Source organism: Apium graveolens, chromosome 9, assembly GCF_009905375.1.
Source record: "Apium graveolens cultivar Ventura chromosome 9, ASM990537v1, whole genome shotgun sequence".
NCBI lineage: Eukaryota > Viridiplantae > Streptophyta > Magnoliopsida > Apiales > Apiaceae > Apium > Apium graveolens.
In genome coordinates, this window is record NC_133655.1 from 21,344,178 (window position 1) to 21,361,433 (window position 17,256).

Here is a 17,256-nt window from a genome sequence, read left to right on the forward strand (position 1 = left end):
AGATGTTTTCCTTAAAATCTGATGAGTAAAAAAAAATCACCATTTTTCCATAAGTTATTGCCTCAGTCTTTAGAGGTTAGTCACTGTCATGACTGAGTCTCAATCATAATTAGAACATCTTTTATCTTAAGTACTAATTGCCCTGAACAATTTCGACCATTACTGGTTCGATCCATACCTTCTCGTGGTTTAACACGTGCCCCACTTGGCATCATTATAATTACGTCATATTTCCTTTATCAACATTTCTATTCTTGAGAATTTTGAATATTACCTTTCTCCTTGTAAAACTCTTAAGGTTATCCTTAAATCCTTTATCAGGTACACCCTAGGCACAGGGCATATCAAGATACCATTTATTAATACCAGAATCATAGTCTATATACTTCTGAAAAATTTCTCCACTGATCCTTAAAGGTCGTTATTACCTTAATCCTTTCCAATTCATACTGTCAAAACTCATGATGTCCCTATTAAGGGTGAAATGCCAACCTTTATGCATTCCCCTAGGATTCGTTTTAAGTTACCGATGTTTTGTCCTTAATTCTACCTAAAAAAAAGTACATGCATCCTTCCATGGATAAATCAAGTCATATATCCCTGATAAGGGTGTCTTATTCAATCATTCCCACCTCGATAGTATATGCCTAATTTTCACAATAACATCTGTATTCAAGATGAGGTTAATCAATATGGCCTCCAAAAGATAACAATGGTTATCCGCTTTTCTTGCCTAATTTGGTAACGATAACAAGGATGTTCTGGAAGATATTGGTCGTGTTCAACGCGAACTTCTTCTTAATAATTCCTTATTTACCTTTGTTGTTTACCTCAACAGTCATCTCAATATTGGGATATCTTTCATACCTGGCGTCTCCCTTTCTGGGTATCATGCCACCGGTCTTACACTTTACATTCTTGAAGGTCCTTCCTTCATCCAATTTTCCTAATTTCTTACTTTCTTGTCTCTTCAGTCTATCTGCGTCTCATTATTTATCCTTCGAATTATCTCAAGGTTTCCTCGAATCCTCCCAACTTACAGGGGATAAAATATATGTATCTCTTATGCCCTCAACCATCAATTTTAACTCATGGTGAATCACCCTCATCCTGACGATTACATACTTTTCTATTTCTATTGCTACGAATCTTTAGGGTTTCCTCATACCCAACTTCCTTATCATTCCTCAAACTCTATTGCCTTTATATTCCTTTCCACTTTAGTTTCTTTTTTTTTATTTTCCTTTCTCTTATCATTATTTCATGAACCAACCCAACATAAGCATCGATTTCAAACATCCCGTCATTCTGGATTCGTGTCCTCAGAACGAATCTTGACAACTTTTACAACTTAGATTCATAATTCATCATACTCGTCTACCTTTGTTCTGTCTCTAAAGCTTTTACTCTATCTCTATAACCTTGGGAAGTACTTTCCTGAAAACAATTGACTGAACTTAAATCAGTTTATTATAATCTCTTGCTCCGTGCCTTCCTTGGTCTTTCACCAGCGGGTTGTCTCTCTCTTAGGAGGGTAAGTGATAAAAACAGTCTTTTGTGATTCGTCAATCATTTAGAATCTCAAATGATTCCTATATTTCCTTTAGTCAGGCTCTTGCCTCGACTAGGTCAGCTTGTTCCTTGGAACTCTGAGAGCTTAGCGACTTAGAGGTCCTGAAAGAATTTTACACCACATTGTTTCCTCAAGGTGGTGGTTGGGAATAAAATATAAGTTCTGTTTAGACAGGTCCATGAATTTCCGTATAGGAGTACCGTCTCGGGTCTCCTTATCTCGCTCGACTTTTGCTTTCTTAGTCTAAATATTTCTTCCTACTCCCCATAATTGGGGTCATCTTTTAATTTAAAATCTTCATTTTCCACTTTATTATATTTCGGGTTCTTTATATCTTAATTGCGACCTCCCTGATTATCACATTCAAGGTTTGCCCCTAAGTGTTAATAGAGCAATTAACAATGTGATTTTATCACAAACAAACTGATCTGAACTGAAATTAACGAATATATACATAACCATTTGTTCGAGGGTATAACAACTGAACATATTAAAGAGAATTACATCATTTGAACTTATCGCTCCTATCCCAAAAGTACTACCATAGATAGTCATCTCGTCATTAAAACTAATCATTCATAACTTAGGCTAATCCTCCAAAAGCGGTGCTACATCAAATTCTTGTCAGATTGCTCAGACTCTGCACACTATTATGGATCAAGAAATGCGGGCACGCATGACATCCCTAACCTGCTCCATTAAAGCGGTGATGAGGTCTAGGATAGTTGCAAGTAGAGCTGGATCAATCTGACCCTCAAGATGGCCTCTAGCTGTAACACGGGTGGTAGCCTCAATCCTTTCCATGCTATGAGCTAATCCTGCCGGAAGTATCCCACCCTCAATCCTCGGTGCAGTAAGTCGATCCAACAGATCACTCCTAACATTACGGGCCTCAGACAGGCCACCCAAAGTCATATGATAATTGGCGATAAGAGAAGCCTGAGTGGTAGCATCTAGCAGTCCATGGGGTACAGGTGGCGCAGACCCAGGAGATCCAAATGGATAACCAAGCACGATATCAGGTGACAATGGTGCAGGAGATAAAGGTGGCATTTCCTCAGTATGTGCTGGGCTCTGTACAAGGGAGGGAACAGGAATTGGTGGAACCTCATGGATGTCTACAGAAACCTCTGGAAGAGGGTCTGATACTGGTATAATTAGGGTCGTGGAAGGCCCCACTCCTTCTGCCCTCATTAACCTTTGTGCCCTTGGTAACTCTTCATCCTCTAGTGCCACCCTCGTGGCCATTCTTGCTCTAGTAGTCGCCCTGACTACGGTCATTAATTCCTCAGCGGTCCTCTCTTCATTCTCATCAGGATCCTCCATGAGATCCTCCTCAGCCACAATCCTTTCCGGAATAACATCCTCAACCGCAACATTCTCAATATGAATCTCATCCGGTCCCTCATTAGGGTACTCCATCGGATTCACAATTTGATCTCCAACTTGTAATAAAACATCCTCATGCTGATGCTCCTGAACCTCAGGGTTCGGTGCCCCGCTGCCCTATACGAGAACGAACTATGTTACTATCATGATATTGATAAGGGTTCCCGTAAGGGTTTTAACTGTCAGTACTACGTTAGGTAGCCCGACTATGAACTTGGCAAGAGTTCTTATTATCTTAGTGAACTTATTATCTTAACGTCACATCATCTCTGAGGTTTATAACGCTTAGCTCTGATACTATTTCTGTAACACCCCCAAATCCGGGGTCGGGGATCCGGGTTGTCACGAGTTCCATTTCCCTTAACAACACCCAATCTTAATAAATAATCAACTACTCTGTACTGTGACCCCACCATTAAACACACACACCACAAGTTATAGCCTCAGAGATGAATATCCAAAAAAATAATCACAAGTCGTTTTATTCCACAATTATATGCCAATGCACCTTAAACAGGTTTCTGAATAAATTTACATTTCTTTGCCATTATTACAATTCATAATATACATAAGTCTGGTACATTATTAGTTGAAAACTTAGCCTATTGGTAATTTCTACCTCAGCTACAACGACCTCAACGCTTCCAGAAAGCTGCGGAACGTTTCCTATCCGCTTGCGAATTGGGAGCTTGGTCCTGTTCATCTTATCTATCTGATGTTGTGTGATGAAAGAAGAATCAAGGGTGAGCAGCAAGCCCACCAAAATAATATGTATAATGATTAACAATATATGAGCCTTCTCATAGTACTCATGAAAGTCTTGGTCAAAAGAAATGAACCAAGTTTGATATCTTAATGCGATGAAGTCGCAAAATATTCAGTATATATACATATATACTTTTCAAAATCTTGGAAGTCCTCTTCCATGCATAATATACACAGAGTTCCAGTTTATAACTGTATAAAAATATCGTTGCAAGGTGATCTCATATATCTAACCTTGTCTCAACGTTTTTCTGAAAATCTTTGTCATGCATAAGATAATCATTTACTAGATATAAGTTTAAAAGATGAAGTTACAAGATACTCCAATATACTTATATCTTTTCCAAATACTACTTGAACTACCATTGTTCAAGTTATAATTAGTTTCAAAAGTTCATCATACTGATGAGACTACAAGATAAGACTTGAATAGATTCAATCTTTGAAATATTTTGAAGAAAATGAAGTTATGATATACTTCATTAACTCCCGATATATATATACACCTATATATATACATACATTTTCTGAAAACCTATGTCATGTAAAGTATGAACAGAATCGCAATATCCAATAAATTTGGAAAGAAAACAAATTTTGGCATAAACCTGATATCTTGCTGATCAGGCAAAGATACCAATAAGTAACCTTTTCTACTAGTAGATGGACGAATTCCCCACTGGTCATCACCCTGGTCACAATAGGACCTTATGCTGGACTGCCACTCAGCCACTTATGCATTTGATGGACTCCCACTGAGCCACTTACACTATCATGGACGCCCGCTGAGCCCATGTTGCGTATGCCGACTCAAATAGATGGACTTACTTTCCGAACGTTGGGTAAGTAATCAATTCATTTACCAAAACTGCAACCTTGTTGCGAATATAAAATACACCATAGAGCCGGATCCCCTAGATTTTTGAGCGAGTATTCAAGTCCCCTTAAAATGGAAGATCTTGAATTTGAAAACAAGTTTTGGGATCCGCTCTACCCTTTTTAAATTCATTTTGATGACTCGAAAACATTTTTAAGAATATTTGGAGTAATACTGATTTATTAAAATAAATCAGTCCCGATATGAAAGAAATATATGAATATTATTATTTAAATAATATTCCCATAAAGAATAATTGAGGTAGAAGTTGGAAAACTTATACATGAAATGAATAGCAAATAATCAAAGATATACTTATACGAAAGTAATATCTTTATTTGAATATCAAAAGTAAGTTTGATTATCGAACATTATTCTTAAATAAAATAAAGAATATTATTAAATAATAAGCGGAGTCATAATACCTCGAATGAATATTATAAATAATATTCATTAAATAAAATAAAGGAGTCAATACATCCTCAAATGACTATCCAATTAATAATCATTAAATAATATAAACTGAGTCATAAGCCCTCGAATGAATATTCGAAATAATATTCAATAATAAAATAAAGGAGTCATAAGTCCTCGGATGAATATTCGAAATAATATTCAATAATAAAATAAAGGAGTCATAAGTCCTCGGATGAATATTCGAAATAATATTCAATGAATAATATAAAGTTATCGAATAACCCTTATTCGATTAATAGTTTTGAAAACTATAACCATATATATATATAATTATATATATATATACATATATACAAAATCTACTCGGGATCCTCGACTCCCGGTTTTAGAAAATGTTTTCACCTTTTGGGTCCTTATAATAAGGGTATATGCAAAATACTGCTATCCTCTAGCATAGGTATTATCAACTGAACCAACAGATATATATGGCAAGAATACGAAACAGGCATGCATATGTACCATATAACATGCTACAATATATCGCAACATTTGCTAATTAACCAACATGCATCTACCGCAAGATAATGCATATACATATATACATCACAACAACAGTATAACGGGTAGAAAACTTGCCTGAGCGACTTGGGGTGATAAAAGGCTCGGGACGAGTCTGGTAACCTATAAACAACAAGTAAGTTGGAGTTAAACCAAAGTCACTTGTAAATCTATACTTTAACTAACTTAGACTCTAACGCTTGTTTTGCGCTTACTGATTCTCTTAAGTCACTCGAGTACCCTCGGCTCCACCATTTTTAATAAATTAACCATTACGAGTTTTAAGGCGATTCTTTCGCGAGTGGCTTACCAACTGCCTAACACACTTACCATAATTGTTTCATACATTAATTAACCCTTTTTGGTCTTTAACCTATGTTTCAAAGTAAGGCGAGGGGAAAAGTTTCGTTCGCGAAACGCCGTTACCTGAAACGGTCGTTTCTCCTAAACCGTGCATCGGAATCGAACGAACTACATATCAAAACGAAGCTCGTAACATGAGCTATCTAAACATGGCAATGGTCAAAATCTAGCAGGGGGTTCTCGGGTCCTAATGTTATGAACAAAAGCAGTCTAAAGTAAATCGGACATTACGACGACTATTTTTACGCGATTTCCCAATTTAAACCAATTCAAACAACCACAATTTCAACTCCAATTCACAACCCAATCAAACTCCATCTAAACTACATTACAACGGCCCCAAATCAACTCAATATTAACATTTATACTTATGCCTAAGCTTGAATTAACTATACTACATTCTTTTAACCAAAACAACAAGATTTACCATTCCATTTCAATACCACTTCAACCCAAACTCTAAACCACAAACATTAAGCTACAATATCACCATAATAATCAAAATCATCTTATTAAACATAGGAATCTAGGGTTTGAAGATGATATACCTTTCTTGAAGTGGTGGGAGTAGCTAGGAAGCCTTAAGAAGCTTTGAGAAGTCTTAGGAATGCTTGGATCTTAAAGGAAAACAAGAAAAATTCAAGTTAAAAACCTTGAAAACACTATTCATTGTCTTCTTCATTGATTTAATGAAGAAGATTGAGAAAGAATTGATGGCTTAAACTCATGATATAGCCCTAACTATGCATAAGGATGATTAGGGAATTAACTCACCAATTTAGGAAGCCTTGATCTTGGATTTTGAATTTTCTTGCCTTTGGAATAGTAAAAAGCCGAGAGCTAAAGAAGAAAATAATGCCTTGGTTTCTTTTTGTTTTGATGAAGAATGAATTATTTGGCTTGGTTGATTTGGTTTTGTTTTGTTTTTGGTTAATTACCAATTTAACCTTGATTTTGTGTGGTTAATAATCCACCACATCTCCTTCCTTCCCATGTCATGCCTATGTCATGTTGTGATGTCATCTTTCCCTCCTTGTCCTCTTCTCATTGGTTGGGTGACATCACTCTCTCTAATCCCTTTGATTAACTTCCTAATTGTTTGCCTAATGACCGCTGATCTGTTATACGGTTCGCTTAACTTTCGTTTTCGTTTATCGTTTGAAGGATCATACCCGGGATCTTATTACTTAGGCTCCCTTAACCTTTCTCAATACATTATATTCCTTTTTATGATCCTCTATTATAATCCTTTAATTTAAATCATTTTTATCCTGTTACCTTATACTCAATTCTCTCCGTATCTAGTGTATTTCCGGGAAAAACCAAAGTGTTCGGAATTGGATTCTGACGATCTTTACATACACTCATATACCATATAGAGTACTAATAAAATCTCAGAATATCCATAACAGAACCCCTACATAGTGTGGCATGAAAAGTTTTCTCATTCAGCTAAAACACTATTCACAAGGGTTACAAAAAGTTCAAAATTTTGGGGGTTATTACAAAGATCGTAGTAAGTAATGAGCCCACTGGAGGCAAGAAGCGAAAAACTGATCTGGAATATATCGCTAAGGACAAGTATCCTAGAACCGAGCAAAATCCTGATTCAACTTCCAAGAAGGGAGGACCTGAGCAAAAGTTCACCGAATACGCTAAGCTGAATGCTCCTAGAAGCCAGATCTTGATGGAAACCGAGAAAGATCGAGATATTCGTTGGCCTAAGCCCCTGAAGGCTGATCCTGCCAAGCTAGACAAAAGAAAATATTGCAGATTTCACAAAGATGTTGGTCACGACACCGATGAGTGTAGGCAGCTGAAAGATGAAATTGAGTTCTCCATTCGAAAAGGAAGATTGAACAAATACACTGGAGAAGGAGGGGACAGGAATAATAATGGAAGGAAGAACTTTGAGGATCGTAGTAGGGACCAAGACGATCAGGGGCGAAACCCCCAACCTAGAGGACCAGTTATAAACACCATTTATGGAGGGCCGAGACCTCGAGGGCCTGTGATAAACACGATCTTTGGGGGTCCAACTGCTGCTGGATTGTCCAAAAATTCCAGAAAGGCATATACTAGAGAGGTTATGCATATTGTTGGAGAAGCCCCAAAGAGGGCCAGAACAGAAGTAACATTGGCTTTTGATGATTCTGACCTAGAGGGTGTGAAGTTTCCTCATGACTACCCGCTGGTCATAACACCGGTAATAAAAAATAGCCCGGTCATGAGGGTCCTTATGGATAATGGTGCTTCTGTGGATATTTTGCTCCATGATACTTTTCTAAGGATGGGATATAACGACTCCCAGTTGACACCAACCGATATGCCAATATATGGATTTGCCGGAGTGGAATGTCCTGTGGAAGGGATAATCAAGTTGCCAACCACCATAGGTCAGGAACCAAGGCAGACAACGCAGATGTTGGACTTTGTGGTGGTAAAGGCTAGTTCCACTTATAATGCTATCATGGGGAGGATAGGGATACACGCCTTCAAGGCAGTCCCTTCTTCCTACCATTCAGCTATGAAGTTTCCCACCCGGAATGGGATTGGAGAGGAGAGAGGAGATCAAAAAATGGCTAGAAGCTGTTACGTGGCCTCTTTGAGGGCAGATGGAGTCGGGGGGCAGGTTCTTCCTATTGAAGATATGGATGTCCGAGAAAATGATGAGAAGAGAGGAAAGCCGGCAGAAGACTTGGTTTCAATTCCTTTAGACCCCGAGAATCCTGAGAGGATGACCTTCAGTGGAGCCACATTAGGGGAGCCCCTTAGAGGGAAGTTGGTAAAATTTTTGCAAGAAAATAGTGATGTGTTCGCATGTTCAGCAGCTGATATGCCAGGCATAGACCCGGAGCTGATTACTCACAAGCTAAACGTGGATCCAAGCAGGAAGACAATGAAACAAAAGAAAAGAAACTTTGCCCCGGAAAGACAAGAGGCTATAAAACAGGAAGTAGAAAAGCTCTTAGAGGATGGTTTCATTGAGGAGATTCAATTTCCGGAATGGTTAGCAAACCCTGTAATGGTGAAGAAGGCTAATGGAAAATGGAGGATGTGTATAGACTTCACTGACTTGAATGATGCATGCCCTAAAGACTGTTTCCCGTTGCCAAGGATTGATACTTTGATTGATGCCACTGCTGGGCATGAGATGCTGAGTTTCATGGATGGATTTAGCGGATACAATCAGATTAAGATGCACAAGGATGACGTTCCAAAGATATCATTCATCACTGACTTTGGTGTTTATTGTTATCTTTTTGGTCTTAAGAATGCAGGAGCCACCTATCAAAGGTTGGTAAATAAAATTTTTAAGGATCTTATTGGTAAGACTATGGAAGTCTATGTTGATGACATGTTAGTCAAAAGTCTAATAAAGACTGATCATATAACCCATTTGAGGGAAGTTTTTGAGGTCCTGAGGTACCACAAGATGATGTTGAATCCTACAAAGTGTGCTTTCGGAGTAGGATCTGGAAAATTCTTGGGATTGATGGTCTCAAAGAGAGGAATTGAGGCTAATCCCGATAAAATAAAGGCAATCCTGGACATGGAACCACCAAAAACTGTCAAAGATATTCAGAAGCTCACAGGAAGGGTTGTTGCGCTGGGACGATTCATCTCCAAGTCAGGAGACAAGTGTCTGTCATTCTTTAAGTCACTAAAGAATATTAAGGACTTTGTATGGAGCGAAGAAAACCAGAAGGCTTTCGAAGAACTGAAGCAATATATGGCGCAGGCCCCATTGTTGGCCAAGCCAGTTTTGAGTGAAGTTTTATTCTTGTACTTGGCTGTTTCGGAGAGTGCCATGAGCGCGGTGTTGGTTAAGGAGGAACTGAAAGTCCAGAAACCCGTATACTATGTCAGCAAAATTCTGTATGGTGCTGAATTGAATTATTCAACTATTGAGAAATTTGCTCTAGCCTTGGTAATGGCTTCGAGAAAGCTGCGTCCTTACTTTCAGGCTCATCAGATTGAGGTGCTAACAAATCAGCCACTTTAAAATATCATTCACAGTCCCCAAGGCAAGTGGGAGATTGATTAAGTGGGCAATAGAGCTGGGAGAGTTCGATCTCAAGTATAAGCCGCGAACGGCAATAAAAGCCCAGGTGCTAGCTGACTTCGTGGTAGAGTGTACCATACCCAACCAAGAAGTCGGGGGCAGGAAGATACCATACCACAAGACAAGGGAGTCGATAATGGGGACAAAGAGAATGATGATAAGGAGAAAGAATATTGGGTTCTCTATTTTGATGAAGCATCAAAAACAAATTCCAGTGGAGCAGGATTGGTTTTGCAAAGCCCTGATGGGTTCTTAATTGAGTATGCTATGAAGCTAGACTTCCCAACCACAAATAATGAAGCAGAATATGAAGCCCTGATAGCTGGCCTTGGCCTAGCTGGAACACTTAGAATAAAAAACTTAAAGGTCCGTGGAGACTCGAAGCTGATCATATCCCAGGTAAAGGGAGAATTTGAGGCAAGGGATGATACGATGGCTAAGTATGTCCGCCTAGTAAGGGCTATGATGACCCAATTTAATGAATGCCATGTTGAGCACATTTCAAGGGAAGAAAATGCTAAGGCAGATGCGTTATCAAAGTTTGCTTCATCCGAGATAGAAGAAAGTTCAGGAAGTGTGTACTTCCGTGTTTTGAAGACACGAAGCATAGATGTTAAGCTTGTGGCTCCTATAGGCCTGGGGACGTCATGGATTGATCCCATTAAGGCTCACATTCAAACCGGTTGGTTGCCAAGCGATGCAACTGAAGCACAAAAGTTAACTGTTCAGGCACTAAGGTACTCCTTAATAGATGGGATTCTGTACAAAAGATCTTTCGTGGTTCCTTATTTAAGGTGTCTCAGGCCCGATGAGGCACACTTGGCTCTTGAAGAAGTGCATGAAGGTATTTGTGGGCAACACTTGGGGGGCAGGGGTTTGGCTCATAAGATAACTCGTTTAGGCTTTTACTGGCCAGAAATGATGGCTAATGCCAAAGAATATGTGAAGAAGTGTGACCGCTGTCAGAAGCATGCACCTGTTGTTAGACAACCTCCCGAGATATTGACCTCTATCAACTCACCCATCCCCTTTGCTATGTGGGGAATGGATATTCTGGGGCCTTTCCCCATGGCCACGACACAAAGAAAGTTTCTGATTGTAGCCATTGATTATTTCACCAAGTGGATTGAAGCCAAACCCTTGGCCAAGATCACAACTAAGCAGGTTGCACAATTCCTGTGGGAAAATATTATGTGCCGATATGGAATTCCCCGTATCCTAGTCAGCGATATGGTTCACCTCTGTTGCCCACCCGCAAGCCAATGGGCAAACAGAGGTAGCAAATCGAATAATCCTGGATGGACTGAAGAAGAGGATCGAGAAGTCAAGGAATAATTGGGTGGATGAGATACTCCCAATATTATGGGACTATAGGACTACCTGTAGAGTCACGACCGGAGCAACTCCCTTCATGTTGGCATATGGGGCAGAAGCAGTAGTTCCCGTGGAGATATCACATTCCTCTCCAAGGATTCAGGCTTTCAATGCTGAGGAAAATGAGGAAGGACAAAGGTTGGCTCTGGACTTAATCGATGAAGTACGAGATAGGGCACATGCAAAGATAGTAGAGTATCAGAAGAAGGCTGCATTCTACTACAACCTAAGGGTTAAAGAAAGGTTCTTTAAACAAGGTGACCTAGTCTTGAGGAAGATCGAAGCTTCTGGGGTAGGACAGAAAGGGAAGCTTGCCCCGAATTGGGAAGGGCCGTACAGAGTCAAGAACGTTCAAGGTAGAGGAACCTACAAGCTAGTGACTATGGATGGTTTTGAAGTCTCGAGAACTTGGCATGCACAAAACCTGAAGGTTTACTATGTGTAGGGCAATTGGATACGATTCTCACTTGTCAAGATGACAAGTAGGTTGAAAAACACCTTGAAGCTTTACTTGCGTAGGATTTTATATTCCAATAGAATTTACATTGTCGAGTCATTATTGTTAAGGGTCAAACCCATACTATGTAAGGTTTTGGGAAATTAGACCTCATATTAATAAGTTTGAATTTTTTTCAACCTATGGATGTTTAAGTTGTGATAATATCTTGCGTGGTATTATTGAAAAAAGTCTTGCTTTGATCATTGAAAAAAGGAAGACTTCAAGGATTCTTTTATAAGAGTGCATGTTGCACAATTCGAAGTGTCAATTAGTAGTAAATGCATATTAAGTATTAGAAAGACAAAAGAGAAAGATGCGAAAGGAAAGTAGCATATAAAATAACCCCGAAGGGTAATAAGTTCTGATACAAACAAACATAAGTTAAGGATAAAATTATAAAATGGAAAAACTACTCCTCCATGCGGGAGCCTTCATTCTCTTGCTCCTTATCAGCACCTTCAGCATCCTTCGCAGGAGAAGCGGGAGGAGAAGCAGTGTTAGGATCCAAGATGCGATCATCTGGCTGAGGAGAGTTGAAGAGGGCATCTATGTTGTCCTTCGACTTAGCCTGCTCAGGACTTATAAAGTCCTTAGGGTCGACTAAGCCCGGATGCCTCTCAGAAACCGCCTTTACGGCCGCATCCCATCCCTGAGTAAACTGTAGGGAATAAAGACCCTCATCATGAATCTCCATGAGATTCTTAAACTTGTCAGAATCCATGTAGTCATCGATGAGTTTTTCCTTATCGCTCCTAAGTTTCACCAGCTCGGAATGAGCCTTAGCCAGCTCCTCCTTCGTGTCCAGCTTCTTCTCCAGAACCTTGGCTCTCTCCTCCCATTTCTTCATCTCCTTCTCAAACTCATCAGAGTTACCCTTCCAGGACCTAGCCTGATGGAGGGCCGCCTGAAAATAGGTGTTACTCTGCACAGAAATATGAGTTAACACAAGTTCATAGAAACACGAGAAAGTTGGAATTCAAAGAAAAAAGAAAGTAGAAAGTTACCGCAGCTTGGGCCTGAGAACCCAGAAGCTCAATAGTCTCGATATCACTCCCCGTAACAATGTCAGTGAAATCATGGGGAGTGATGGAATGGTACGACCAATCCTTAGCATGTTTGGTGGATCCAACCACCGTATCGCTCCTCCTGAAGCCCCAATTAGGCCTGAAGGAATGTGCCTTAAGTGGAGGATCCACATCGTCCACCAGCTCGACCACCGGGACATGGGGCTTAAGGAAAGCAGGAGCATCAGGCTTGCTCTTGGGGTCCCTGTTTAGCTTGGCCCTCTTCTGGCGGCTAGACTCCCCTTCCTTGGGCCTGTTGACGTTATTAATGGCCTCGCAAGCTGAAAGAAAAAATGGAAGGAATATTAAATTACAGAAGATAAGAAGTTACAATTAAAGGGAAGGAAAAATAGCTACACAGTTATAAATTTACCCTTATCACTGGCCTGAGAGAGACCAAATTTCTTCAAGGAAAACTCCTCTAAGAGGGTCCAGGTGTCTGTTTACCCATCATCTGAAATTAAGGCTTGGTAGGCCACCTCCTCCTCATCAGATAACCTGATGCTACCTGGACTCCCATCTGACACTTTGCAAAAGGGCCTACGGAAGAGTGTGGCCCAATCACCCCCAGCCCAGGTCAGCTTAACAAACTCATCCCTCCATTTGGGGTTGTTCTCAACTATAGAATTACTATCAAAGATATGGGGGATTTTGGGCCGTTGACGAATTAAAACCCAGCCCGGTTGACTCATGGAGCTATTATAGAATTGGAAAACTTTCCTAAAGACAGCTACAAAAAGAGGAAAACTGTTTCTAATACAAAGAACCATAAAATAGAGAATATTCCTCCATGTATTAGGAGGAAGTTGACAAGGGTTAATTTTTACATCTGCAAGTAGACGAGGAATAAATTCGTGAAATGGAAACCGAAGGCCCGCGTTCAAGGCTCCTCGATAAATAAATAAAGTATCCCCCTCCCAGTTACATGTCCTATCCCCTGGGGCAGCTGGGGTGATCCTAAGGTAAGGTGGAAGTTTATACAGAGTATTCAGGGATTCAATCTTATCCTCTAATTCATGAAAGGTGTTACCATGGTTATACGAATCTAACTCAGAAAGAGGGGGATATTCATCACCTCTAGAGTTTATCATATCAATTAAGGAAGTATACGGAGATTGAATTTGAATGTTTGTACCTCTAGAAAAACTTGAGAAAGGTGGAGCTGCGGTGGCTAAAGTCGCCGGAAATCGCCTTCTAAGGAGAGAACTCTAAGAGGATTTTGAAAGAAAGTTGAGAAGTGAGAAGTGAAATGAGGATTCTCACTTCACACTTCACTTATATAGACGAAAAGCTCGGAATACGAGGCATTTTTAGGCCCATATAGCCAGGCGCAACTTAAAAAGCCCATATACAAGAAGTATCAGGAATAATCTAGAAGCTCCAGTAGAAAATGAAGGGTCAAAAATCGACCAGAATCTTAAAATGATTCGATCAGAGTCCTGATCGACACAAAAAAGGATCCTGATCGATATCTCATTCGAACAAAAGGAAAGAAATCCACTAAGTTCGATCAGAGTCCTGATTGACACAAAAAAGGATCCTGATCGATATCTCATTCGAACAAAAGGAAAGAAATCCACTAAGTTCGATTAGAGTCCTGATCGACACAAAAGAGGATCCAGATCGATATCTCATTCGAACAAAAGGGAAGAAATCCACTGAATTCGATCAGAGTCCTGATCGACACAAAACCGAATCCAGATCGATATTTCATTCGATCAAAACGGTAGAAAGCCACCTAGTTCGATCAGAATCCTGATCGAAATCGATCAGGAATCCTGGTCGATTCTGCCTGTATCCTGGTCGAAGGCTCAATCGACTAGAATGTCACTTTGAAGGCTAGTTCGATCAGAATCCTGATCGATTTCGATCAAGAATCCTGGTCGATTCTGCCCATATCCTAGTCGAAGGTTCAATCGACTAGAATGTCACCTTGAAGGCTAGTTCGATCAGAATCCTGATCAAAATCGATCAGGAATCCTGGTCGATTTTGCCTAGATCCTGATCGAAGATTTAGTCGACCAGAGTGTTATTTTCTGAGCTAGTTCGATCAGGATCCTAATCGAAATCGATTAGGAATCCTGATCGATTTGGTATACATCTTGATCGATTTTAAGCCAGAAAATTGAAGAAAATCCAGAAAATAAGGATAAATCCCAGAAATTAAGGGAAAAATCCAGAAAATTAGGGAAAAATCACGGAATCAAGGGAAAAATTTCTGCAAATTAAGATAATTCCTGAATGAAAGGAATAAAAGTAAATCGTTGTAAACGTGTAGGTCGCTCCACACTTTACGCAAAACGATACCCAGTAAGGGAATGAATGAACTTAACTTTCACGAAATCTTATACGGTTTCTCAAAAGTTGGGGGGCAAATGATAGGAATAAATAAATCCTGATTACATAATTAAATATTACAGTTTGGGCTGCAAGGCCCAATAAGAAGATGTATGACATTCAGACCAGAAAGGTTAACATGTTGATCAGGCCTGATGGACCAGATCAGGCCTGATGGAACAAAGAAGGCCCAAAAACCCTGATTATTTATTAATTTCATAATTAATAAATAAGGGAGAAAAACAGCTATTAAGATAAGTCCTAGTGGGGATATAAATCCTTGTAGATTGGCCTCCAAGGAATCTCATGGGATACGGAATCGGTTTCCTACTATCTAGGACTCCAAAGTCCGTTCTAATTATGAGACTTGCCTACCAAGTCTCCTATACCAAGTCCAATTCAAGGACTCCCACATCTATATAAGGGGCCTCACCCCACAACCAAGAACTACATTTTTTGACTTGATCCTTGGCAATCAGCAAGGTACGTAGGCATCTTGTTAAGGCAGATTGAGTCACGAAACACAAGAGCAGTCAAATCGAGCCTTGAAGCTCGCGTTCCTTAGTACTAAATACCGCAATTATATATATATTAGTTTTTAATCCATAACAATTATAATATCTTACATATATATGTAAAATGATAAATTTATTCGCGGGTTATTAATTTTTAAAAAATATGTTATTTGTAAAAGTTTAACCCGAGTTTAAACATTTATATATATACCTCATCTGAAATAATGCACTTAGTATGTATGCATTTGTGTTGTTAGCCATTCACTTCATCTGAAATGATAAATGTACTATTGTATTTATTAAATTAAATACATCATCATATGAACTAGCCTCAAGTATAGCAATTAATCTGTACACCTCCGTAATACCATGCAATTTACTCGTACTAATTTTAAATTATGCAATTAATATGTGTGTATGTGTGCCGCGTGAGCGAAGTACATTTAATATTATTATTATTGGGATTTGCAAATTAACATTTTTCCTGTTATGTTCTTTTTTTACATTTATTAATTCATTTTCATATTATATATTATAATATAGGATATTATAAAATTTATTATGAATCTATAACAAGATAAAAATTAATATAAATATATTATTATATTATATTTCTATATAATGATTGATTAGTCGAGTTATGACCTTAAAAATGTTTAGATTAATAGTCACAACTTATAAATATAGCATCTTAGATTGATTATTTAAATATTAATTAGAATTTTAAGTATAAAAATATGGATTTTTCAAAAAGAAAGAATTGTAATGATATATTTACATAACTACTATTATTTACAAAGTTAATTTTAAAAAATAATGTAAAATATAAGATCAAGTATTATATATAAATTGGTCACTTAATTATTTATTACATGTCTATTGAATTTAGAAAGGTTATTTAAAAAATCAATATATATTTTAGAGTGTTTAATAATTAATATCGTGTTATAAAATTATGAACCCATTTCTTTAAACTCTGGCAAAGAATTGAATGTGGAGTTTGTGGATAAGAATATGTGTTTGAGATCAATTTAATTTCATGTCCTAAAGGTTGATAATGGTGTCAATTCATCTCATTTTTCTCATGTTAAAATATAAAGAATGTTGTGAAGATTTTCACACAATATTCAATGATATTATCTATCGTGAAGTTATATATAAAAATTTATATGACAAAATAATACCATAAATATATGTGAGTTAATTTTAAAATATGTACCTGGTAGTAAGAACATGTATTGGGACGGAATAATAATACTCAATATTTTTTATAGGACAAATTTACACCTAAGTGTGACCAAGTCGTGAAAGATTAATAAAATTTTATTTCCGTGGCAAAAAAAAAAGTGTGACCAAGTCCATTATCTGTATGATTATACTAGATAATGTATGTGATTTATCGAGATATTCGAAATTGTGTATACTTTCATTGATAAATAACAGGATGGTTGAACTTGAA